At 42.6% G+C, this 26,030-nt stretch overlaps 1 long non-coding RNA gene across 1 annotated transcript in view; it reads left to right on the top strand.

Moving 5' to 3' along the window:
• LOC147102863 (uncharacterized) overlaps positions 1 to 26,030 on the top strand; it is a 111,961-nt gene that overhangs the window by 37,745 nt on the left and 48,186 nt on the right. The window contains exons 2-3 of the long non-coding RNA XR_015073180.1: positions 1,467 to 1,521; positions 4,772 to 4,840. This is a non-coding gene — a long non-coding RNA (uncharacterized LOC147102863). The remainder of the gene's footprint in view (positions 1 to 1,466; positions 1,522 to 4,771; positions 4,841 to 26,030) is intronic.

The raw sequence follows: 26,030 nt of genomic DNA on the forward strand, positions 1-26,030 counted from the left end.
GATGTCAAAGTGATTGGGCAGCTACTTGTCAGATGTTGAACACTGATTCTCCTTTATTACAAATGAACTTGAACCATGCAGCCAATTCACCCTGGCATGGCCACTATTTATGAATGCAGATAGAATGGTAAAAGAGGAAAAACCCTGTTCATAGGATCTTATCTGGAGGAAAGCTCAAATGTGCTGTAGCACTTCAGCACATACTCTAAACACGATGTGATATTACGCTACAACCATACTGTTGGAGTGAACGTTTTGTAGTGGAAACCCAGAGTTAGGGACAGACCGGGTTCCAAAGTGAAACAGAGTGAGACTCTATTCTCCAGCGAGTTTCACTCCGCTTCGCTCCAGAGTCACATCAAGCCCTGAGTGCAGATTTACAGCTTTTGCGCTGATGCTACAGTTAAAGAAAAAAGAAAGGCTTGCATTTATGTAGTGCCTTTTGCTGCATTAGAACATCCTGATGCGCACCACAACCAGTTAATTAGTTTTGAAGTGTCGTCACTGCTGCAGATAAACGCATCATTAGATAACGATAAAGCAAATTCAGTACAAGTTGCAATATGATTTCTATGGGCTCAGCTCTTCATAAAAATATAGCCACATTAATTTGTTGAAGCTTATTTGAGGAACAACTTATTTTTAATATATTACCTCTTTTTGGAGGGGACAGGTGGGGCACTGGAGTAGTTTGTGGCACGAAAATGATTGAGTGGGCTTACAGAAGATGGACTTCTCGGTTAGGGTCAATGACTACTGAATGGACAGACAAAGCTCTGTGACAATGATGGTTAGGGGTAGAAAGCAAAGTAGCTCACTAAGAAGCTAATGGAACTGCAGGATTGCAGCATGGTGCATATAACTGCAAACCTTGAGGCACAATTCACTAATATGCAGCACTAGAGGGTGGCACTGTTTTATTTTATTAGAACTGTAATTAAAATGCTCTGTCGTTGTAAATTTGATCCCTGAGATAGCTTGTAGTGCTGTTGATGTTGGCGCTGATAATTTGAAAAGAGCTGTAGGGGAATCCTGCTTGGCAGTCTGTGAGTCCAGATTGCAGCAGGATAATGACTAGTTGCTTAATGAAGGAAAATTGCTTAATTGTGTTAATTTGCACAATTTTCAGGCAGTCGACTAGAAGAAGCCTTCTGAGCTTGTTACACTTTACTGATCTGTAATTACACAGAACACAGTGAAAAACCAAGTGAATAATGAACAGTTATGGTTCTCTAACTACCTTTGTTACCTGGCTCAGAATGAAAAGTGCTGACATTTTTGTCATGTGCATGTGTCTAAAACACCGATCCCATTTTCCCTGGGAAAGTGCCTTTGTTCTAGCTCAAATTCTTTGTTTTCTTAAGCATGGCAACTGCTATCAACTAATAATAAAAAAAGTAATATTGACATTGTCAACAACTTTACTGGTTGGATTTCACCATAATTTAATTTGTTACTTTTTACAGTCAGATTGTCTTGGGCAGTGCTGCAGTAACAGTTGGTAATGAGAACACTAAGAAGGTAAGAGTGTCTTTTATATTCTGGTTAGAGATAAATTTAAGAATTCTAATGTATACCAATGTAACACCTATATATTATGATGTTAGGCTTGCCAAACCTACTTGCCACTTTTGGGAGTGAGTTTTATTTATTCTTGACATAACCACATGCTAGAGCTCTTTGATAGAGTGAGATATGTCAATTCAGAGGAAGAAAAAAGTGCAACTGTGCTCCTGTCTACTTAGTCGAGCATAGTGTGGCCTTGTGGAGAAGGCCACTTCACAGCCCATCCCTCCCTTTTGATTGAAGTAAGATGTATGGCATCAATCAATTACTACCAGAGGACAAAGTGAGAGATCTCTTTTTGAAAGAAAATTACTTTTCTGTTTAATAATCTATGGATTTGGCAATGAAAGCAAAATGTGAGACGTATGTTTTGCATTCGATCTGAAAAATTTCTGTCAAAGCATAACTACGGCAATCAATATTTTTGTCTGTCCATTTTCACAGGACAGCTTTTGGAATGAAGGTTAACATAGAACATAAGAACATAAGACGTAGGAGCAGGAATAGGTCACTTGGCCCCTCGAGCCTGCTCCGCCATTCAATAAGATCATGGCTGATCTGATCTTGGCCTCAACTCCACTTCCCTGGCCACTCCCCATAACCCTTGACTCCCTTATCATTCAAAAATCTGTCCATCTCCACCTTAAATATATTCAATGACCCAGCCTCCACAGCTCTCTGGGGAAGAGAATTCCAAAGATTCACAGCCCCCTGAGAGAAGAAATTCCTCCTCATTTCCATTTTAAATGGGTGCCCCCTTATTCTGAAATTATGCTCCCCAGTTCGAGATTCCCCCACGAGGGGAAACATCCTCTCTGCATCTACCCTGTCAAACCCCTTCAGAATCTTATATGTTTCAATAAGAACCCCACTCATTCTTCTAAACGCCAATGAGTATAGGCCCAACCTGCTCAACCTTTCTTCATAAGGCAACCCCTTCATCTCCAGAATGAACCTAGTGAACCTTCCCTGAACTGCCTCCAATGCAAGTATATCATTCCTTAAATAAGGAGACCAAAACTGTACGCAATACTCCAGGTGTGGTCTCACCAACGTCCTGCACAGTTTTTGAGAAACTGAACGTTTCAGGGGTATTCATACTATAAAAAGACTGTTACAGTGTTAGGGTAATATTTTAAAATGTTGGCAATCTCATAATTTCCCTTGACTGTATTAATCTGACAATATAGAATGAAGGTTGGGTAAGGTGATAAACCTTTTTTTTAAATTTTCAAGCTTTTCTGTTGTGGTTTAAGGCATCCTGAGTAGACTGTATTGCACCTTAGTGGTTAGCATGAAGATGTACTGAACTTACGAGGAGCCGGATTCCATTAGTGTGCATGTGACCAGGCATTTATAATAGTTATAACAAACTACTCCCGATGTCACGACAGGAAGTGAGGATTATCCTGGGAAGTACTACCACTTGGATTTTGTGTGTTCGGCATTTATTGGAAGTATATAATAGGGATCTTTGCAACTCATCAGCTGTTTTTTAATGGTTATCTTGGGCTTATGCTGACCACAGTTGCAGAAACATCAGATGGTTCAGCTATTACAGCTTTTTACTGGTACTTTGGGAGATATTACCAACAATATTAGAAATTTTCATGAGTGAGGAAGGTTTCAGAGAATGTAAAGAGGGGGGAGGTTAATACGTAAAATGCAAGAACAAGGAGTAAAATCACACACAACAACAGGGGGAGGAAACCTGGCAGAGGTAGAAAAGGATTTCTCCACTCATCTTATCAGTGGGAGCTTGCAAATCCTCCATGCATCTAACATACTAAACAGTGAATTTTAACCCTTCAACCACAAATAAAATCCAGACCACAAAGTGATCCAAAGGGACCAGTCCACAATATCTTTCTGAGAACTCCAGGAAAAGGATAACACCTAAACCACATTTTTGGATCCTGGTTTATTCATTACTTCAGTCCAGACTTTTTACAATGTGCTTTCTAAATATATTTCTAATAAATTCAATAAAAAGATTTCTCTTTGGATTCAGTGTTTTAAAAGAATGAAAGTCTATTTGCTTTAAAATGTTGTTTCTGTTAAAGTAAGCTGATTGAATACAGTGTTAGATTTTTATAGGGTCTGAGCTGTTCTTGCCAGTGTTAATGAAATAATTTTGTGAAATGACATTAGTCACAAGGCTTGATTTTAATACTAGATGGCCAAAAGTTCCTATTACGTGTTTTCACCATGCTAACATTCTGGGCACTTGTAAAACCTATCTGGCCATCTGTATTCTGAGCACCATGGCAATAAGCTGTCTCTTTGGAAGGTGGAGGGGGGGGGCAGTTAATGCAGAAACATGCATTACGCTTGTTTACAGTGTTGTAAACGTGCATATTACAAGAGAATTTAATTCAAAGAGAAGGTTCAATGCAAAGTACTTTCTACGTCTAGTTAGGGGACCTGCTATGCAGGGTTTAAATCTGGCACAGTGCTGAGCTGAAGTTAGCCACAGGGCCTGTCAGCAAATGGCTCCATTGAGTCCGGTGATAATCTGCACCTTTTCCCGTTTTGGATGCTGATTTGCCATGATTGGAAAATCCAGTGCGGCTCTGCCAATACTCCAGCAGCACCATTGCTTTTATAGTTGGGTTACATTAGAGTTGCTGTGCTTGTCTGCATCATATCCAGATTCATATTGGCTGCTGTGTAAGGTCAGATGGTGGTACCCCTGTTGCTTTGAGTAACCCCACTCTATCTGCTTTATAAAGTACTTGGACATGCAAGCTGGTATTAAATGCAGGTGGGTTGTTGGGGTATCTCATACTGGGCAACTTTGAAAAATTGGCTTATCTGTGTGCTGCAACAATTTTTGTTACAAAATGTCCACGTGTGAGAAGTGTAAATAGTTTGATCTTACTCACAAATTATAACATTTACTTATGACAGTTAGAGAAAGGTAAAGTGAGAGCTCTCGCCAACTTAAAATACAACAGGTTTTTGATACAGGAAGGCTTTAACATTTGCTTATTGAATAGAAATAAAAATCTATTCACACAGTAAGGTTAATAGATTCCGCCGACTTAGGATGGTCTCTCATGAAGCTGATGTGTTGGAACATGACAACCAACCATTTTCCAGGCATTTTTTTCTCTGTCAGTTTAACAAGGATATTGTTGTTGATTAGGCAGTTGACCATATTCTTGCATGAGTGTGACTGTCAAAGTAATCTGTTTCTTGGCAGATGAATAGAGGCAAGTGAAGATCCATTATTGAGACAACCTACCCTCAGGCAGGACAAACAAAACTGCAGGTACTCATTGCTTTTGCTCTGTTACTGATGTTCCCACGTAAAGGACAGTGACTGCCTCCAGGCACTCATGCATGACAGAAGGAACTAACCTACTATGTATTACAACAAGAATAAGGCGTGAGGTTGAATCTGTTGAGTGGAAAAGTTTGTTCTAAGATTGGGCCTTGGAATGGACCTCCTGGGGTCATAGTAACGCAGCACCTGGAACAGCATAGTGAGTGTGGTGTATGTAACTTGTTCCACCTTAAGAGAACTTAAACCTGTTCCACCTTAAGAGATGTACTACTTTCTCTGGCTGCTGTATACGGTAATACCGGTGGTGACCACACCGGTATATAAGTGCTGTGTAGTAATTTGCTGGGTAGTACAGCCCTAACCTCCGAATAGTAAAGACCTATTGAAAAGTTATTCTTGTAGTCTGTGTCAGTAATTGACCTTAAATATAACTGGAACACACAGACTTAACAGTGAGTGCAACTGATATTAGCGCCAGTGGCTCTCAGTCAGGCTTATCTGTGCCACATTGGTCAAACAGTATCACAGACATCACTATTTTGACCACTTGGTGACATTGGTGCTATTATATCCTAAACCTGAATCCAGACTCTCCCAGGCAACTTTTGAAGGCTCTTTGAGATGTGCCACACACACACATTCAGATTCCAACTTTGACTTGCATAGAAAATAATATTGTGTCTGGAAGTGTGCTCTGAGGAGTTAGCATGGCTCAAGAAACCAGGAGGGAAAAGATCCAGCTGTGTGAACATCACATCATGTAAACCTTGAGAATGTCACTTATTTGAGTGCACAATCAATTTAAAATTTCATACAAAATACACAGTATTCCATTTTATTTTGTGTTAATGAGCATTCTGCTCTTGGGGTTTATATCTTTGGTTATCACTGCCAATTTTTGCTTCAACACCATGGAGCTCTGCCACTGTAAGTTTTGTCGTGGATATTTCCATAATGTGACAAGAAGGAGGATTTTACACAAGGTGAAGAACGCAATAACATCACCTAATAGGAAAAGAGAACTTTACTGAAAAGTAATAGTGTGCTTTACTGGGCTACTCGCGCACATTTTCTGAAGGTGATAATGATGCTCACCAATCATCAGGTGTTGTAAAAAAAAAATTAGAACCTGTGATACAATAAACAGTAAAAACTTACGAAGGTAATAAAGCAAATAAATCAGCTGCTTGGAACACAGTCACAATAACGTGAAAAGTATATATTTAAGAAATGCTTGGTTAAATCCTTCTACTGAGATTTTCAGCAGGCTGCAGATAAAAACAAATATAATGGATAGTGTGCAACTGTGTTTTGTATTCATGTGTTTGTATGCCCTCCATTTGCTTAATTGCCAAAAATCTGCCATGGAAACAGACATTTCGGAAGTGCAATACAATGTGTGGATGTCAGGATATAACTACAGATGGCACATTCATTGCTCAGATAATTACAATATTGTTCAATAGTATTAACCCTGCCATTTGTCCTGGAAATGCAACCTTTTTCCCCCAACTATCTATGTAAGTCATTGATATAATCTTACGCCATTCTGCGTTGATTATCACAATTGTCATTGTGTTGCGATTGTTATTTAGGGAAAAGGATAATTGCATTGTTAAAGGATTGAGGTATTCCACCATAAAGAAGAACTTCATGTGTGGAATAAAGAGAATAATCCAGGTCCGCTACATTATTTTGTCGAACAAATAAATATGACTAGTAAATATGCAGCCTGACCGTTTCTGTGGTACCAGCACCTTGAAAATTATAGTAACGGATGATTATTCTGTTTTTTTGGACTTTGCTTTATGTTGCTTCATTGTTGGAGCAGATAATAGATACAGGATGTATTGAAGATTCATCTGACACTTGGACATTTAAAGAATGCCTAGCTAAATGTTTTCCTCATTTTTCTCTTCCAAAAACATTTGCAGCTGTAAAAGCTTTCAGCCTTCCTCTCATTTCATTGCCCTCTCCACTCACATGACACATTACATCACCGGCAGTGCATCTTGACAACTGTTGTTATACAAATGAGATGGCGCATGTGACCCAATTCGTATGCAGCAAGAAGCGACATTCCCACCAGGTTCGCAGATCCCTTTATTGTCGCCTTGGCCGAAATGCAGCAGAGTGAAATAAAGAGATTCCTATTAATTGGTGATGTGCTTCTTTGGCAGATGCGATTTCTCTCGGACCAGCTGTCAGCTGTTCTTACAGTGGGAGGAAACTTGCAGTTTGGGTAGAGGGAGGAACAAGAAGCTGCACATTTGAACGTTTAATGAAAAGACAATCGTGCGGATTACAAATCATTTAAAAAAGGCTTTCATTTGTGGCATTGCATCACTGAAGGAGAATAACTGTTCGGTGTCTTCACGCCTATTTGTTTGAATACACCTTTTTTAATCTTACGGAAAAGAAAATGCAAAACTGTTTTTCTGCTGTCTTCAGGCACAAATGGGATTTGTCCACGTTTATTACACACATACTATTTATGGGCAAATTGTCTTGTGTTTCATTACTTATTCATGCCCGTCAATAATTTTCTAGAACACCCAAACCCATCAAAGACTTGAAAATAGCTTCCATGTCTAGGGAGGAGGGTTCTGTCTTGAACCTGTCTTACACCCCTGGATATAATACCAGAATGATCGCCACCAATTGCCCCTGTCGCAACCTTTCTTTTCCTGTTTTATCAATACTAGTTTGCTTTTGCTCCTATGAATTTTCCTTTCATGCTCCTGTTATTCTGTGAATAAAAAACAGAAAGAATTTGCATTTCTATAGCACCTTTCATGACCTGAGGATGTCCCAAAGTGCTTCACAGCCAATGAAGTTGAATTGCAGTCACCTTTGTAATGTAGGGAAACACAGCAGCCAATTTGCACACAGCAAGGATCGACAAACATCATTAAAATAAATGACCAAATGATCTGTTTCATTGGTATTGGTTGAGCGATAAATGTTGACCAGTGCACTAGGAGAATTCTGCTGCTCTTATTTAAATAAGGAATCAAGGAATATGGGGATCGGGCAGGAAAGTGGAGTTGAGGTCAAGGATCAGCCATGATCTTATTGAATGGAGGAGCAGGCTCAAGGGGCCGTATGGCCTACTCATTCTCCTGATTCTTATCTGCCATGGGATCCTTTACATCCACTTCAGAGGCTTTAGTTTAACCTTTTATCTGAAAGACAACATCTCCAACAGTGCAGCACTCCCTCAGTATTGCACTGAAGCGTCAGCCTAAATTATGTTTTCAAGTCTGTGGAGTGGGGCTTGACCCCACAACCTTTATACTCGGGGGGCGAGAGTGGTACCACTGACCCGTGGCTCACGCCTGACCATCTTACACATTTTTCCTACCTGAATCTTCATGGTGTTCAAATAAAGACTCTTTAACTGCGGCTATCTCCTTTTTCCACAACTGTAGAACTTCTTACCTCCAACACTTTTCCCTTCTCACAATCTACAGGCTGTTAGAACCCAAGCTTGGTCTTGCCTTCTGGCTGCTAGTTAATTTACTTCCACTATACTCTTTTCAACCTTGGTAGATCTTGTACTTTGGGCAGTGGCCCTTCTGAATTTAAAAAATATAGGCAAAACAAAATCAAATCATGTGAACCTTGAAAAACTAAATTGCTCAGTGATCTGAAATGACCTACAATGATATTGTTACCACCATTCGCAAGCTTACCTGTAAACTGGTACTGTACCAGCCTGCTTGTGTTCTACTTGCATTGGTGCACTGCCAGCTGACAGTATTTACATAAGTTAATTCCTTCTTCTTCTTCTTAGGCAGTCCCTCGGAACCGGGGATGACTTGCTTCCACATTAAAAATGAGTTCGCAGGTGACTGATGAGTCCAATGCGGGACCTACAGTCTCTGTCACAGGTGGGGCAGACAGTGGTTGAAGGGGTGGGTGGGTAGGGTGCTTGGGTTGACGTGCGCTCCTTCCGCTGCCTGCGCTTGGCTTCCGCTTGCTCCCGGCGAAGAGACTCGAGGTGTTCGGCGCCTTTCCCGGATGCTTCTCCTCCACTTTGTGCGGTCTTGGACCAGGGATTCCCAGGTGTCGGTGGGGATGTTACACTTTTTCACGGAATAGACAGCAGACAGAAAAAAATGGCAAAATGCAAGGCTGTGTATATTGGTGTGTATTTCAGCAGTGGGAGAATCCAGGACAATTCTGGTGCACCTGCAATGCTTTTGTTATGTAGCCCTCCTTCCTCATCAAGTAGTATGTAAATGACACGACCATTTATTTGGAAATCACATTACCCGCACAATCCTAATAAGTAACTCCCCATGCCACACCTCAGTGGTGAACCTTTTCCCTCCAGCCATTACGGCCTTATACCTGCTGCACAAACTAATTACAACCACGCCAGCAGTATAAACACATCTCTCATACATCTGGCCATTGTTCTTTGGTTGTTGCTTGAGTTGCAGAGCTCCTGGGAGCTAATAGAATAACCTAAACCTTTTCACACCAATTTAAAATTTTCAAGTTTGAGTTTGTGCTTTGTCAGACAGAAGTAATAAAGAACATCAGCACACAGAGTGCACAGTGTCTGTACTCTAGGAGCAGTAAAGTTTTACCTACATTCAGAACAGAGCAGCTGTAAACTAACGATATTAATGTTCCCAGTGTGCTCAATACAGCGATTGCAAGCTCTGGTTATGGCAGGCAAGAGATTTTGAATGAAAAATGACCTGCGAGTGCTGCCAATTCTATTAAATGTAATGCAGACTTTTTTTTTAACCACAAGCATACAACAAATAGGGGGAGAAAAAACACTCATTTAATTTTATTCTCAAAGCTCCCAATTTATTAACACAACATTTAAAGAGAGAAGTCAAAATAAAGCAAAACGCATTTGTTTCGGCCAGGCATTTCTGTAAGGAGTGAACTAAAATGTTCAACTAGCTAAGTCAATGTACTTCAAATTTACAGAACTTGAGGGGCACGGTCTTCATGCCAATGTATGTGGTAAACCATTTGTGTTCGCCAAAAGCATAGTATTATATCAATTTGTGCCAAAATGCCACCGAGATAGTTAAACAGCCCTTTAAAAAAAAAAAAAAGAAATTGATCAACGTTCACGCCCCTGATAGCTCAGTGAAGTTGCACCACTGTGATAAAATCTTTCTTTGCAGCATTATTGACTTGCACCTGCAGTGGGGCTGAGCTGTGTTGACCGGGAAAGTCTCACGTTTGGAGATCTCAGCTGGAATGATGGTGACAGCACTACAGCTGGCCATAATTTTATCCAGGCTGGGAAGGGGGGAAAGAATCAGCTGGGCTTCTCACTTCTGATCACTACACAAAGACAACGAAATGCCTTTAACAACAGCAATGACAACTTGCATTTACATCGTGCTTTTAATGTAGAGAAGCATCCCAAGGCACTTGAGAGCTGTAATCAGAAAAAAATGACACCCAGCCAATGAAGGTGTTAGGATGGGTGAAGTACTTTTTAAGGAGGATCTTAAAGGAAGAGAGGAAAATGGAGAGGCAGAGAGTTTTAGGGAGGGAATTCTAGAGTGTAGGGCCTAGATGGCTGAAGTCCTGGCTACCAATAGTGGGCCAAAGAGAGTGGAGGATGCACAAGAGGCCAGAGTTGGAGGAATGCAGAGTTTTCAGGGGAGAGGGTGTGTAGGGCTGGAGAAGGTTATAGAAAGAGAGGGATTTAAACACAATTTGAGACATTGGAGGATTGGGAGCCAATACACACCAGGAAGCACATGAGTGATAGGTGCGGGATCGGATATGGGCAGCAGAGCTTTAGATGGTCTGAAAATTTATGAAAGGTAGAGGATAGAAGCCTGGCCAGGAATCCATTGGAATAGTCGAATCTGGAGGTAACAAAGTAATGGATTCTGTCGTGCCAAGTGTGGGAGCCTGGGACATGACAACATGTATGGATCAAAACTGAGCCATAAGTATTGTTGGGGCAACTTAGTGAAGCATGGCATGTTTATAATGGGATGTTGGTGGCTCCACATATTTTCTATATGAATATAACAAAATGTCCCAAGTTGGTTCACAGGATTGAGCACAGAACAGGAACTGGAAGAAGAGTTAGGGGAGATGACCAAAGGCTTGAGAAGGCTTTCAAGATGAAAAGACAGATGGAAAGGCAGAGAGGTTTAGGAAGAGAATTCCTAATTGCATGGTCATGTTGGCTGAAGGTTTTGCCTTCAAGGATGAAGCAGAGGGCAGAAGACGATGAACAGTAGTCTAGACTCAGAAGAATACGAAGTGTGAGCTGGGTAGTAGGGATGGAGAAACTTGCAGAGATAAGGTGGAACAAGGCCATAGAGGGTTTTCAAAATAAGGATAACAATTTTGAAATAATGCATTGGAAGAAAGAGAGCTACTAGACAGCAGTGAAGTCCAGAGTGAGATGTGAGTGGGATTTGATACATGTATGTTGAGCATACAGTAGGACTCTTTCACTTTCCCTATTGATCTAGGCAGCCAAATCTTTGAGGATCCCAAATGGGGTGCCCAACACTAATTCTGGTTGAGGCAAGTGCCTTATTATATTTCTGTTCACTTGTTGCTCAGAGTTTTTCAATGGAATCATTGGGTAGCGCTCTCCTGGTCTAGTCTTTCTTCACCTTCGAATAATCCAGGCATGGTAGAATGGTGCAAGATGCAGGCATCATAGGTAGTTCCAGAATAATGGTCATTGATTTGCATGATGATTTTTCTATGATCTGACCCCATCTACACAATAATGGGATGGCAGCCCATTCTGTTCATAAAGCCTTTGGGATTGATGTGAGGAGCCTAGATGGCCATGTGGAGGGCATCGCTGATGCCCTGAGCTCTTGGGAACCCTGCTATCCAGTAAAGGTTCTGCTGTCTATCCAACTGATAATATCTCCTTTCCATGGGGAAAGTGAGAAGGACGGTTTTCCTTGCAAACATGGTGCTCATCACTTGCTTGATGCATCTATGGACAGCACACTAGCTAACCTGCCACAGGCCCTTATGATGGCTTGGAAGGATCCAGTTGCATAGGTTTAATGCAGTGGTGACCTTCACAGCTGTGGGATAAGTTATCCCTGTTGTTGAATTTGACTGCCGGTCAGCCTGGAGCAGATGGCATAGCTTAATGACTGCTCCTCTTGTGAGGCAGAGGTGCTGAAGACAGGTCTCCTCTGAGGTGCCCAGGAAGGTCTGTATTGGTCAGTAAATGTGTGTCCTGGGGTAAGCACAGCTGTGTTCAGAATGACTGAAGCACCTGCTTTCTTCCCCCTCTCCTGATTTCATCCTTCTTGTCCAAATCGGAAAGCTAGTCGAACTTCCAAAGGAATTTACATCCTGTGTTCTGACTATCTTTTCCTTCTGCTAACCTCACTTTTTTCCCCAAAGCTTTTAACAAGTCAATTAAAACAAGCAAAATTAACATTATCAACAAATATAAAATCAATGCACTTTGCATCCTTCTTTGATTAAGAATAATTTTCAGACCTCAAATCTGCTGTAATTGCAGAGTTTCAACATCAAGGTGAAAGTTGTACACTGTGCTGTGATCCTTTCGAAATTACCCTTCCTGATGCCTTAAAATAAAGACGTGCATTTATGTAGTGCCTTTCACGACCACCGGACGTCTCAAAGCGCTTTACAGCCAATGAAGTATTTTTGAAGTGGAGTCACTGTTGTACTGTGGGAAACGCGGCAGCCAATTTGCGCACAGCAAGCTCCCACAAACAGCAATGTGATAATGACCAGATAATCTGTTTTTGTTATGTTGGTTGAGGGAGAAATATTGGCCCCAGGACACCGGGGATAACTCCGCTGCTCTTCTTTGAAATAGTGCTGCGGGATCTTTTACGTCCACCAGAGAGGGCAGACGGGGCCTCGGTTTAACGTCTCATCCGAAAGACGGCACCTCCGACAGTGCAGCACTCCCTCCGCACTGCACTGGAGTGTCAGCCTAGATTATGTGCTCAAGTCCCTGGAGTGGGCCTTGAACCCACAACCTTCTGACTCAGTGTGCTACCCACTGAGCCACAGCTGACACTGTAAATAAAGAGGAAAATTGGAAAAAATCTCTATGGTTTATCAAGTATAAAAATGTTTTCAAAGCTGAAAATTAGAACTGTTGGATAGGCCTCTTGAATCAATGTAAACTAGGAACCATAAACTGCAGACACTGCAAGGCAAACATTTAGTAATGTATTTTTCAATGTGGTATAATATGCTAACTGCTCAAGTCATTCCGAGCATTAATATGACACTTTTATAAAATTTCCTGTTCTAAGAAACTGGTGTAATCCTGAAGGTCACTGTTCTTAATTGGGCATTTGTTCTGTTTTTTACATTGGGTTTGAGTGCAGAGATGCATCTGTCACTTTCTTGTCAAAGAGAGCAAAGAGAACTCGTAATTATCACTGACAACAGGCTGATGTGGGATGTCTGCCCCCTTGTGCTTTGATGTCTTCTCTGTTTGACTGGGCAAACAGAGCAAGTATAGTTTATGTTGGTGACGTCGCAGCAATGTGATTTATTTGTTTTGACAATGGCAACGTTACTTCAAAACAAATTCAAACTGAGAGAAGATCAATCGAGTTTTGCTCCTGAATAAATTGATGTTAAAAATGAACTGGGCTTATTATGTGGTTTGTACAAAGTGTGTGCATGCACATAGAAATACATAGGAATTACAGCACAGAAACCGATCATTTGGCCCAACCAATCCGTATCAACATTTATCGTCCATGTGAGCAAATTGGCCTAAAGGAGGTCCTTTTGACTTTGGGCGATAGTGTAAAATGGTCAATATCGGATCAGCTGTCCATTATCCATTTCTCCCGATCGGGAGAGATGTATAACGAGCGGCTTAGCCGATATCACCTGTTTTGCACTATCGCCCAAAGTCAAAATGACCCCCATGTTCCCAGATCCCTTATTCCCTTTTCCTTCCAATAATCCAATCTAATCTTGAATGTTGACGTAGTTTTGCCTGAAACACTAACCTTGGAAGTGAATTCCACAGCCTCACCACTCTCTGTGTAAAGAGGTTTCGCTTACTCTCTGTTCTAAACCTCTTGCATTTACTCTTGCATCTATGGCCTCTTGTTCTTGATGCCTCAAAATCTGGAAACAGTCTCCTTCTATCTACCTTTACCCATCCTTTCATAATTTTAAACACATCTATCATATCGTCCCATTGTTCTAATGAAATCCTCCTAATTTTTCAACCCTTCGTATTTGTATTTTCTCATACCAGGCAGCATCCCAGTAAATCTGTGTTGTGCCCTCTCTAAAGCCTCAATATCCTTCCTATAGTGTGGAGTCCAGTATTGATAATTTTATAAAGTACTTTGCCATAACTGGAGCCTGACATAGGAGTTTCAATGCATTTTAAAATGGAATGTTACGACCCACACAGCAACTTGAGTGTTTACTAGGCAGTGACACCGAGGGTTTCAGACAGTATAATAAATAAAGCATGAAACCCAAATGTCATCTGAGCCTAGAGATGTGTTACTACTTTGAAGCATACTTGTAAATTGTGTAGTGGTTAATACAAGTATACTTACCAGCTGAAGGGATTTGCTTCTGACTATCCTGATTCATTTGGGCAAAGTGTTCTATGTCTGTATTAAGGGCACAAACTAACGACTTGTATTTGACTGTTTGAGAAGCTGGGTTTCCCTTGCTCCCTCTGCACCTGGCCTGTCTATGATGACGTGTTTGAGATCATGGACTCTCCCTCTGAGCCTGGCCTGTCCATGATGATGTGTTTGTGATCGTGGATTCTCCCTCTGAGCCTGGCCTGTCCATGATGATGTGTTTGTGATCGTGGATTCTCCCTCTGAGCCTGGCCTGTCTACGATGATGTGTTTGAGACCAAGGATTCTCCCTCTGAGCCTGGCCTGTCTACGATGACGTGTTTGAGACCAGGGATTCTCCCTCTGAGCCTGGCCTGTCCATGATGATGTGTTTGAGACCAAGGATTCTCTCTCTGAGCCTGGCCTGTCTACGATGATGTGTTTGAGACCAAGGATTCTCCCTCTGAGCCTGGCCTGTCTACGATGACGTGTTTGAGACCAGGGATTCTCCCTCTGAGCCTGGCCTGTCTACGATGATGTGTTTGAGACCAAGGATTCTCTCTCTGAGCCTGGCCTGTCTACGATGATGTGTTTGAGACCAAGGATTCTCCCTCTGAGCCTGGCCTGTCTACGATGATGTGTTTGAGACCAAGGATTCTCTCTCTGAGCCTGGCCTGTCTACGATGATGTGTTTGAGACCAAGGATTCTCTCTCTGAGCCTGGCCTGTCTACGATGATGTGTTTGAGACCAAGGATTCTCCCTCTGAGCCTGGCCTGTCTACGATGATGTGTTTGAGACCATGGACTCTCCATCTGAAAGACAGCACCACCAACAGTGCAGCACTCCCTCTGTACTGCATTGGAGTGCCAGCCCGGATTACCTGCACAAGTCCTTTGGAGTGGGGCTTGAACCTACAACCTTCTGACTCCAAGGCGAGAGTGCTACCAACTGAGCCAAGGCTGACAGAACTCCTTTACCTTAACTGAGCTTCCTATCAAAGTTTTGGAGAGTTTTTATTTTAAAAAATCGCATTGGCAAAATGGCAAGTAACCTAAAATACATTGATATGTCATCATAATGAAGAAACAATATGCATGAACTGGAAGAAATGTACAACACAGGATTGATTGCTTTAGAGAGTTACCCTACTATCACCAGCAGTGTGAACAGGAGTTCTTCACTCAAGTACAAGAACATGTGAATGTTTGAGATTGGTATTGGGTGTGTGAGTAGTGTGAATGTGGCTGTACATATGCACTGCCTGTCCCATAAAAGCTAATAAAATCAGCAGGAAGTTCACAGTAGTTGTGGGAGGCTCCTGAGGGAGCAATGTAGGATCCACACTTCATCCAGAGGTGTGAAAACATTAACTTACCTGATGAATTGCACTTGCAATTTGTGACATGCAATCATTTTGTTTTACAATTATTTCATTGTTTACGCTTGACCATATAATGTTTCAAATCTGTTTAAGACTTGCACTGTGTGCAACATTTATTGCAAGAGATCCCAGCCATCTTTGTTAGTTCGGCTCATTCTGAATGTGTGTGTTCTCTGTTTCTAGATTTCCATTTACACTGCCCCAGTTTCCATCTCTCATTTCCCTGGCATTTTTGCACAGTATTCAACTACTCTGGCTTAACAATTTACCTTCTTGCAACATATTACCTGAAATGTTTGCTTAAATAAAAATAAAGCATGTTCTTTTTCTTGGAATTGTTCCTTGTCGTGTTTCTCAGCTTCTCAATGAACACTTGTGCTTCTTCCTCCAGAAAGACCCGGCTCCATCGCCCAGCCCCAGAGTTTCCAACCCACCTTTGATTTATCTGATGTCTGACCTTTAAGTATTTACATTAACCAATTTCGGTGCCAGCAGTAAAAATGCCACATTTCATGCCAATTAAATAACTGCATGATTTTTTTTCAAAAAAGAACACGGAAGTGATGCCATTTCCTTTCTAAAACACAGATGACAAGATTTTGATTCATACTAGTCTCAGCTTGCCATAATACCTAGGGGGAAAAAATTGTTTTATTCAGATGCACGACGTGACAGTTCGTAGCACCCTATAAAGGTCTAAATCTAAATAGTACTGGCGGCATTATCAATGTCATTTTTGCCCTTGAAATACCATGGAAGAGTGGCCACACGTGGCAGCAGGAATTAAAGTGTGTATTTCTCCTTACAATACCTCATTCCAATTTTTGTATCTTTTTTTAGCCAAAAATGATGAAAATGCCAATTGGACGCATATTCATGGGTCCATAATTGTAAACTATTTGTGTCTGGGTAAAATGGCATGGCTCATTGGTAGTTCAGGGCTTGGAATGCAGTTTCACATCTATACTTCAGTCTATACTGCAGCCTAAATGGTGCTTTGCCCATCACTGTAATGCAGCAAATGTACTGAAGCACAAGATTGACACAAAGTAAAAATATAGCTTGCTGATATTGCAAGATGCAGGCCTCACAATTACTTTTAATTCTGTTTACACCACTTGCTTAAGATGGATGTAAACTTTTTTTCTTCCCTTCCTCCTCCAAGGTGTTTAATTCCCATTATTGATTGACATTATAATGTTTTTGTACTAACTCACACAGTTGGTTTGTAGTTTATGCTGAAGCTATTATTGGTGTAGATTTCCATGGTTTCTTTGTGTTTTTGATTTTTTTTCCACCACTTATACCCACATTTTTTGTGAAGCTGTGACAGTGCTGTCAGCGTATCATAATTCCACAGTAACACGGTGAAAATTACAACTCCCATACACACAGAAACGAGAGAGCCTTGGTCTTTCCTAGTGGGTTGTCATATCATTTACTTTTTCATGTTGCTTCTCTCTTGTGCACACAATCTTTTTCACAGCAAGTGAACTCTCCAACTGAAGCCCCAGGATTTGGACACAAGAGCAGGCTTACCTGGGGAAAATTTGCTGCAGGTATCTCGAACATTAAATAGCCAATTTTATGGATAAGATTGGTGATTTTTTTCAGAATCTGTTGTCGTGGACAACGATTCCTCAGAAGAGCTGAATCCTTCTGAGGGTGCACCGCCACAGGACTCATGCATGAGCTCAGATACTCACACTTTGGTGGGACCTCGTAGACAGAGAGTTGGGTTTTCCCCTGGTGACTCACACTTCAGAAGTGAGCAAGAGCAGATGGTGGTGGCAGGGACAGCTGTGGAGAGTCCGTGTCAGAGGGCACAGCCCTCTCCAAGCTCTGCAGAGCTGGATATAGATGCTGTACCTCGGGGGCCATCAATAAAGGGGAGAATCACTGAGCAACAGCAGATAATGTGCGATGCACTGACAGGCCTTCCAAGCACACTGACCACGATTGTAGAGAGAATGGAGGAGTCCATCTCAAGCATGAGTGGATTGATGTCACAGGGCATTACGATGATGTGTTCTTCCATGGATAGAGTGGCCAGTGCCACCGAACATCAAAACTCCAATCAAATGAGTCCATTCTGCCTTGACTACAGCCGTGCAGACTCTGGATGCCAACATGTCTGCCACTTTAAATAGGTTGACAGATGCATTAGCCTTGGCCTTATAGCGCCCCACTGATCTGCACCAAAGTGCCCTCCGGCACAGTGGTAGCAGTGAAATGCGGCTGGGCCATGAGAGGGTTGATGGCAAAATGGGACATAGAAGTGGGGACGCCACTCAAAGCACTTCCACTTCTCACCCGTTGCCCCTCCTCCGTCTGCAGCCCACATACTGCCTCGCCTCCCGATGGCCAAGTCTGCCCCTGCACAGGTGGAGGTGGAGCAGTCTTTAGCGGGGCCCTTACGGACTCCAAAACCCAAACAACATCGGCCAAGAGCATCTCAGCAGTCAGAGCAGGGATCTGAGCAGCCTACTTCTACCTCTGCTGAAGCCACAGGGGTTGCACCACGTAGCAGTTGTGGGAAAAGGAAGACTAAATCTTTGTATTTCCCAAAGGGTATGCACATGGGCGTGTGAGAAAATGTTGTGTTAAGTTTCTGTTCTTTAATTCTTTCTTTAATAAATATTATTCTTTTGCACCACTTCCCTGTCTTGTCCATTCTTGGGTGTTGGGTGGCAAGTCACTTTTTAACTTGTTTGATGATGAATGGGATGACATGAATTGATGGGGACCAATGGGGGATGTTCAAGCAGCGGTTGGTTGTTTGCAGGACTGCTATGTGTCAGTGGCATTGGAGGGGTAGTGGGGGGGGGCGGGGGAGGGATGAGTGGGTGTTGCATGTGCTTGTGCTATGGGTCCACTGATGCTACCTAAGTGAACCTTGCCTTGCATTAATAAGGGCATCCCAGGCAGCAATGTGAGCAGCTCGGGATGCATTGCCATCATCACCTTCCTCCTCATCATCTTCCTCCTCCTCTTCTAGCCTTCTTCTAGGAGGCTGCAGATGTCTGCCACCGCCATGGCGTGAGAACCTGAGCCTCCTGAGACACTGCTGTTCAGACGTGTCAAGGAAGCTGTCAAGGAGCATGTAGACCCTGTTTCGCGGGTAGTGCCTCCTGCGAGCTGCACCCCTCTGCTGCTCCCCTCTCTGCTGCTCCCCTCTCTCCTGTGCAGCTACAGGGCTGCTGCTGCTGCTGGTCATATTGCTCCTCATCAGAGGCCCAATCTAAGGCAACCAAAGCACCACCCATCCTGATGTGATAGAACAAACCTCCAAAGTGTAGAAAGTAAAATTTCAGCAAAATACTGTCAACAAATTCTTTCTCACTAGCAGGTAAGAAAGCCGCTGTGAGTACTGAGTATGCAGGGCTATATTTCCCTGAGATTAATTGACCCCCCACAATTGCCACTGTGTTCTCACCTTGCTTTCACTGGCGAGTTTCAGGAAGCCCGGGAAACCCGTGGATCTGACGTTAAAGTCAAAAGTCTGTGTAAATATCACTCTAATTGAGCGATTAACATATGTTAATTGCCAACCCGCCTCTCCCGAGGGGGTTAGACGCTTGCAGCTGGAGTGAAATGTGGAAGTCGGCGGGTTGAAGCTGTTCACGCAGATCCCAGATCCCCTGTAGAGGGCGCTGCACTGTTTTGACTGTCTAATAGCCACAAACTGCAGTGTAAAACAAAGGTAAACGTAATGAATGGCGAGCACTGTTCATTCACAGCTGACCGCAAAATCTGGCCCATTGTCTTTTTGAAGATAAGGGGATCAAAGTTGCATTTATATATATATATCCCATATATAGCCCAACCAATGTGATATATAGACTTAATACTATCTATTTCACTTATAATCAAAACTCCTGTGAAGCATTCCGAGTCAAAGACATAGGGCTGGATTTTAGCCCAGAGGCGGGTTCCGTGCAGAGGGGATGTTTTTAACTGCAGGGCTCCTTTACACTTTTTTCTGTCGGGTTCCCGTCCACAGGCAGCCTGATTGACAGGCTGGAGGCCTTTCGGGCAGGAAGCCTACTTCACAAGGCCGAAGCCAAGGAGCTCACATAGGTCAGTTGTGAGGTCCCAATCGCGGGGGTGATGGTGTCCCAATCACGGGGGGAGGGACAGCCATCCCCATTGTGGTGGGGGGCCCGATTGTGGTCAGGGGGAGCAGATGGTGGTCGGGGTGTCCGATGGTGGTCGGGGGGCGGCGGGGGGGGAGCAGACAGATTGCCGGGGAGGGGGTTTTACTGGGTACCTTGTTGGGCCTGGAGGAAACATTCCTGCTTCTCCTGGCCCACAAGCAGTGCTGTAAAGACACTTACCTTACGGATTCAGCCCTTCTCGCCTCCTTTCAGCTGCCGGGTTTCCCGATGCCTGGGAAACCCGGCCGACACGAGTTAAAAATAGAATGACCATAAAAATGAAGACAGGCATCCTCATTATAATATTTAAATGACCAACCCGCTTCCCATGAGTGGATTGGTCATCCGCCCCTTGTCCCGCCTCCGTTAAAACCGGAAATGGACGGGTTCGAGGCGGCTTGGGTTCCTGTTTCAGATTTCTTGAATTTTAACCTCTGACTCGACATCAACCCACCCTTTAAGATTCAGCCCTTAATAACAGCAGCCTTTCATTAACTTGCCAGTTAAAGTTACACCCAAATCTTTCTCATTATTGTCTGTGAATGATCGATTGCGTATTAATTTGCATCACTTTACATTTTCTATATTAAATCCTACTTGCCATTCCTTAGCCCATCTAATTAATTTGCCCAGATCACTTAGAATGTTTCCGATCTCCCCGACACCAGTCACTTGGGCAAATAGCTTGATACCATCAGTGAATTTCATAACTAGAAGTACACTCTCTAAATTAGTTATGATTAATATAAACACAATTCAGAAAATAATTCTACTGGGCACTGCCTTCAAACAGAGACTGGACCATTGATTAACCATCAGCCTAATCTGGAGAAACCTCAGACCCTGGCAGTCTAACCTCGAGCAAACATCAGGGGCTGAAAACCTAACCTGCAGCAAGCATTAGGGCCTGACAACCTTGATTTGCTCATGTGAATTTACTAATGGTTTTGCTGGCGCTAAATCTTCTGCTCCAAATTGAACTCTTCCCTTGTCAGTCAAAAATAATTTTTTTTTATAATATAATGCTGTCAGCCAAGTTTTCTATGCTGTGGCAATCACTTCACATGAGACAATGCCCAGGAAGCACCAGCTGATAATAGCATGATGCTGTTTAAAAAAGAAAAATAAAGTTTTCTATGTATAGCAGAGGACAGGACTGCAGGCAATCAGAACATTTGGGTAGGGACAGGAAGAAGAATGTGTGGGATGCGATGGAAATGACTTGAGGCTTTGACTGGCCTTCACTCCAATGGTAGTGAGCATATAAACATTGGGAAAGTTGAGTGGTGAGTTGGTGGTGTCGCTGCTTGTGCTCCCTTCTTGATTGGCCCGCCCTGTTTCCTGAGCCCGGTGGGTGGCTCTGAAATGTTGTCACTCAGAGTCAGATGAAAAGCCTGCTGTGGGTTAGTTATATCAGGCAGAAAATTAACATCACTGCTGGTGATATCGAGGCTCCTCATTGCCATTGAAATTGCACGTCAGTCTGAGTTGCTTAAAGTAGTGCATGCGGCCTGCAAACTGTTGGCGAAGTGGCAGCAGAGCTGGATAAATGTGAGGTTATCCACTTTGGTGGCAAAAACAGGAAGGCAGATTATTATTTGAATGGCAATAGATTGGGAGAAGGGGAAGTGCAAAGAGACCTGGGGGTCCTTGTGCACCAGTCACTGAAGGTAAGCATGCAGGTGCAGCAGGCGGTTAAGAAGGCAAATGGTATGTTGGCCTTCGTAGCGAGAGGGTTCGAGTACAGGAACAAGGATGTCTTGCTACAGTTGTACAGGGCCTTGGTGAGACCGCACCTTGAGTATTGTGTGCAGTTTTGGTCACCTTACCTGAGGAAGGATGTTCTTGCCATGGAAGGAGTGCAGCGAAGATTCACCAGGCTGATACCTGGGATGGCAGGAATGACGTATGAGGAGAGATTGTGTCGATTGGGCTTATACTCACTGGAGTTTAGAAGATTGAGAGGGGATCTCATCGAAACCTATAAAATTCTGTCAGGCCTGGACAGACTAGATGCAGGAAGGATGTTTCTGATGGCCAGGGAGTCCAGAACCAGGGGTCATAGTCTAAGGATAAGGGGTAAGCCATTTAGGACTGAAATGAGGAGGAATTTCTTCACCCAGAGAGTGGTGAACCTGTGGAATTCTCTGCCACAGAGGGCGGTGGAGGCCAGCTCATTAAATATATTCAAGAAAGAGTTGGATATATTTCTTGAGGCTAAAGGGATCAAGGGATATGGGGAAAAGGCAGGGACAGCATACTGAATTGGATGATCAGCCATGATCACATTGAATGGCGGAGCAGGCTCGAAGGGCCGAATGGCCTACTCCTGCTCCTATCTTCTATGTTTCTATGTTTAGCGCTCTGGGCACTCCAGCTTCTGTGCTGCGTGTGACTCATGAGGCCTCCAAATGTTCGCTGTGATTAATTTGTGAAATTTTGTGTAATTGCGAAGTCCTGGTTGAAAAAAAAGGCGCGTGGGTGAACTCGAGGGTGTCTGAATCCAAGCCAAGCAAAGGTTGTCTTACCTCTTGGAGCTGAAGCTTGAGCTGAATTAATTTCTTTTTTTAAGTAAGAGGGGAAAAAGTCATGATTTGAGGGATCTGAAGAAATAATTTGTGACTATAATACTGTAATGCACTTGGGACATGCAGTTTGCATACTGAATTTGATTGAGATATTGAGCAAGTAGAAAATTAACCGTAAATGTTCCCTTTATACCTTGTGCCGCCAGAACAGCCTTAATCATGTCACATTTCTGACTTGATGGTATTATGCAAAGAAAAACCCTCTCATAGTTTCCCTTGCAATCAAACTATGGACCTAGTTGTTCATAAACATTGAAAGATACAAAAACGTATATGAATTTTTTTTGTTGTTTCAATCTTAAGCAAATTAAATTTGCTTCTTCTTGGAAGAGCCTTAAATATTCATGAGGTTTCTCGCTGGCTGACATGTAAAAACTGATGTGAATGACAACATATAAAGGTATAGTACAACTTTACTGGTGAAGAGCATGGTGGAGTCAGCCTCAGAGGTCTTTTTTCAGCAAATTGATCTCTGATTAATTCCATAGATTAGATCTGTAGAAAGTGCCACTTTAAAACTCGGGGTAACAGCTGCCTATCAGATCACTGCACTTTCCACAAGCAGCTCTAATGGCTCAGCTACTCAACACCTAATACCGTAAGCATTTTGAGTGTCTGCACCCTTCACGTAGGCATCCTTGCTGATAATGTATTTTCTTTTAATTTAAAAGATTTTGCGTCAGGTACTGTAGATAAATTCATTTGCAGGCCTTCCCACACGATTGCTCAGAGACTGAAATGGAGCAGGGTCATGCAACTGTTTACTGTCACAGGGGAAAAGGGCACCGAGCAGGAGCTATTAGAGAGATTCTGCTCCTAATCTGGTGGCAGAAGGGCAGGGTAGGTCACGTTCATTAAATTATAGCCGCACTCTGTGTGGTGCTCATTTTAGGTTAAATTGAAGTTAAAGCTTCCCTGTATTATCTAACCAATTGGCCCTATAAAATAATGGACCTCTCCTCTTTGTGATTAAGTATGTGCCTGCGGATTGCCATCAACAATAGTTAACAGCTACAAGTGAAATTGCAGGGCACTTCAGAGTGCTCTAAATAACTAGTCCTTTTTCCTGGATATAGTGCTATGACGCCTTTAACCCATTCAGTTGCATCAAGTTGCTTGTAAGGAGGGAGAAATGCTGCTGAAGAGGTGCGAATGCCATACCATCTCCTGGATCGATTGGCCGAATAATTCTGTGTGTTTATATTGCGTGCTTGATCCATTAAAGTTTAACGGGGTAGGTTTTGACCTTTGGGAGGCCGGCCAGTGGCGAAGAGGCTGTGGTTCGGGCCTCATTTGAATCTGACCGGTGAGCTGCAGACACACTCCTTCTCTTCCTGGCCTGACAGACATCATTTGAAACTTATCTTTCCAGGCCCTCTTCGGCCAGCGCAACTGATCGGAACACGCACGCTGCATGCCCCGAGCAGTTCTATCCTAAAATGGCAATCGAGGTCCAATGTATGTCGTAGGACACTGGTTCGCATATTGAAAGGGGCCTGCTGTCTGAAACAGGTAGGTGCTGTGTCTGTCCAGTGGTGGCCCCTGTGAAAGTCACAGCAGGCCAATCATCAGGGTTAACAGGGCGATAAGGCTACCGACCCCAATTTGAGGCCATTACCACCCTGTTAGAACATAAGAACATAAGAAATAGGAGCAGGAGTAGGCCAATCGGCCCCTCGAGCCTGCTCCACCATTCAATAAGATCATGGCTGATCTGATCCTAACCTCAAATCTTCTATCACTCTGCATCCACCCGAACCCATGTGATCTCCCGGGAGAGGCGAAAAACCAGATAAAGACCCATTGATAGCGGCAGATTAAAATCGACCCTAAAGTGTGCAAATTATTTTAGACCGAGAATACCACGTAATAGATCTTTGGCTTTGCATACCAAGAATTTGGTTTTCACACGTAGGTGTAACTTAAAATTAGAGACCCTAGTTTGCATTATGTTAGCAATGGCACCCAGCTAATTCTTCCCTCAGAGGAAGAATCCCATGCTTTTGACGCACTGTTGACATAAAAAATATTATACAATTAGACATAATTCACACACTTATGGCATCAAAGTTTCATTTTAACATGAGGTTCTCCTGTTCCTTCTGAGTTTTGTAGTCACCCTGAGCCAGAATGGGGGCCATTTTGAAATCAAAGGGATGAAAATTGGATAGATTCTGCAGGTTAGTTCCCAGGCGGTGAAGGTGAAAATGACCCTCAGTAAGTTTGGTCAGTCTCGTATATAGAATAAAAGTTATAGCAAACACTTCAGAATCATATCAAAGACTTCAATATCCTCAGTTTCTTCAACTATAGCAAGCAACAGGGCCAGAAAACCTAGATTTAGCGCACTGGATTTGGTGCTGGATTTGAATCGCTAACACTAGAAATGTATAATAATTTTCAAAATGTTAAAAAGTCGAGTCCTTTCATATTTTGAAAGTTGTAAAGGACATTAAGTGCATTAAGTACTCATTGGACTTTTCAAAAAAATCTTTATTATGATATAAGATAATATTTCCCAAACATCCTACAAGAATACTTCAGGTTCCTTTTTATGTTACATATTTACGGGAGCTTAAAGAGAGTTTCACGAGCATCTTCTTCCCACTCTGTTATTACAATGTCTGTAAGAATTCCACGTAGTTTGAGCTTTAGGAAATTAACTGGATTGTAAGGTTTCTTAAGTGTAGTTATTATGCGTACTGTTTTGATACCGATTTTGACGGCCCCTGCTCATTGGAAACCGAACTAAAATATCGAAGTTTTAAATCTGTATAAAGTAGCATTGTAGTGTCAGTAGGACTGCTGTCACCATCCAAGTGCAGTCATTTAGCAAGCTGACCTGAAGCCTATAAATCACAGGAATAGAACCAGATGGCGGAGAACGGTGCCAAAACTGTGAGGATAATAAAATGGATAAAGAGAGGAAGAAAGACTTATCAAGGAAGGAACACTGTAAATAAGCAAGCAAATAAATAGAGAGATGCCGGTAGATGGTTTGTGAGTAAATCGAGAAACAGCAGCAATGAAAATGAATGAGCGAAGCAAATTACAGGTGTAAATCATAAAGAAATCATTAAAAGAAAACACAGAAAGTTATGCAATTGCACATAAAGACAGGATAAAAAAGATCAAAAGACAGGAAAAGGAAAAAGACCAGATAAAGAGAGTGTGAAAAGAAATAGATTAACTGAATGTCCCTCGCTCTGGGTGAATGGTAATCCAGATTTAAAAACATATTTTTAGATTTCCTGCTATTATCTATTTACATCAAGTTTTTTCATCCATGTCGAATGATGCGAGTGTTTGATTTCTGTCCAGGCACCTTTCCTGCTACTTTGGAATAGACAAGTTGTCAGTGCAGCTCTGTCTATCTGGATTGGCCTTGCCAGTTATCCTGCTCCGCCTTCTCCCAGCCCTGGGAGGTGTTGGAATGCTGTGCTCTTACAGAGTGCTTCATCAAGCTGTTGAACCCTTGC

Source organism: Somniosus microcephalus, chromosome 21, assembly GCF_052327205.1.
Source record: "Somniosus microcephalus isolate GS21.2 chromosome 21, FLI_Smic_1.0, whole genome shotgun sequence".
NCBI classification, from domain to species: Eukaryota; Metazoa; Chordata; class Chondrichthyes; order Squaliformes; family Somniosidae; genus Somniosus; species Somniosus microcephalus.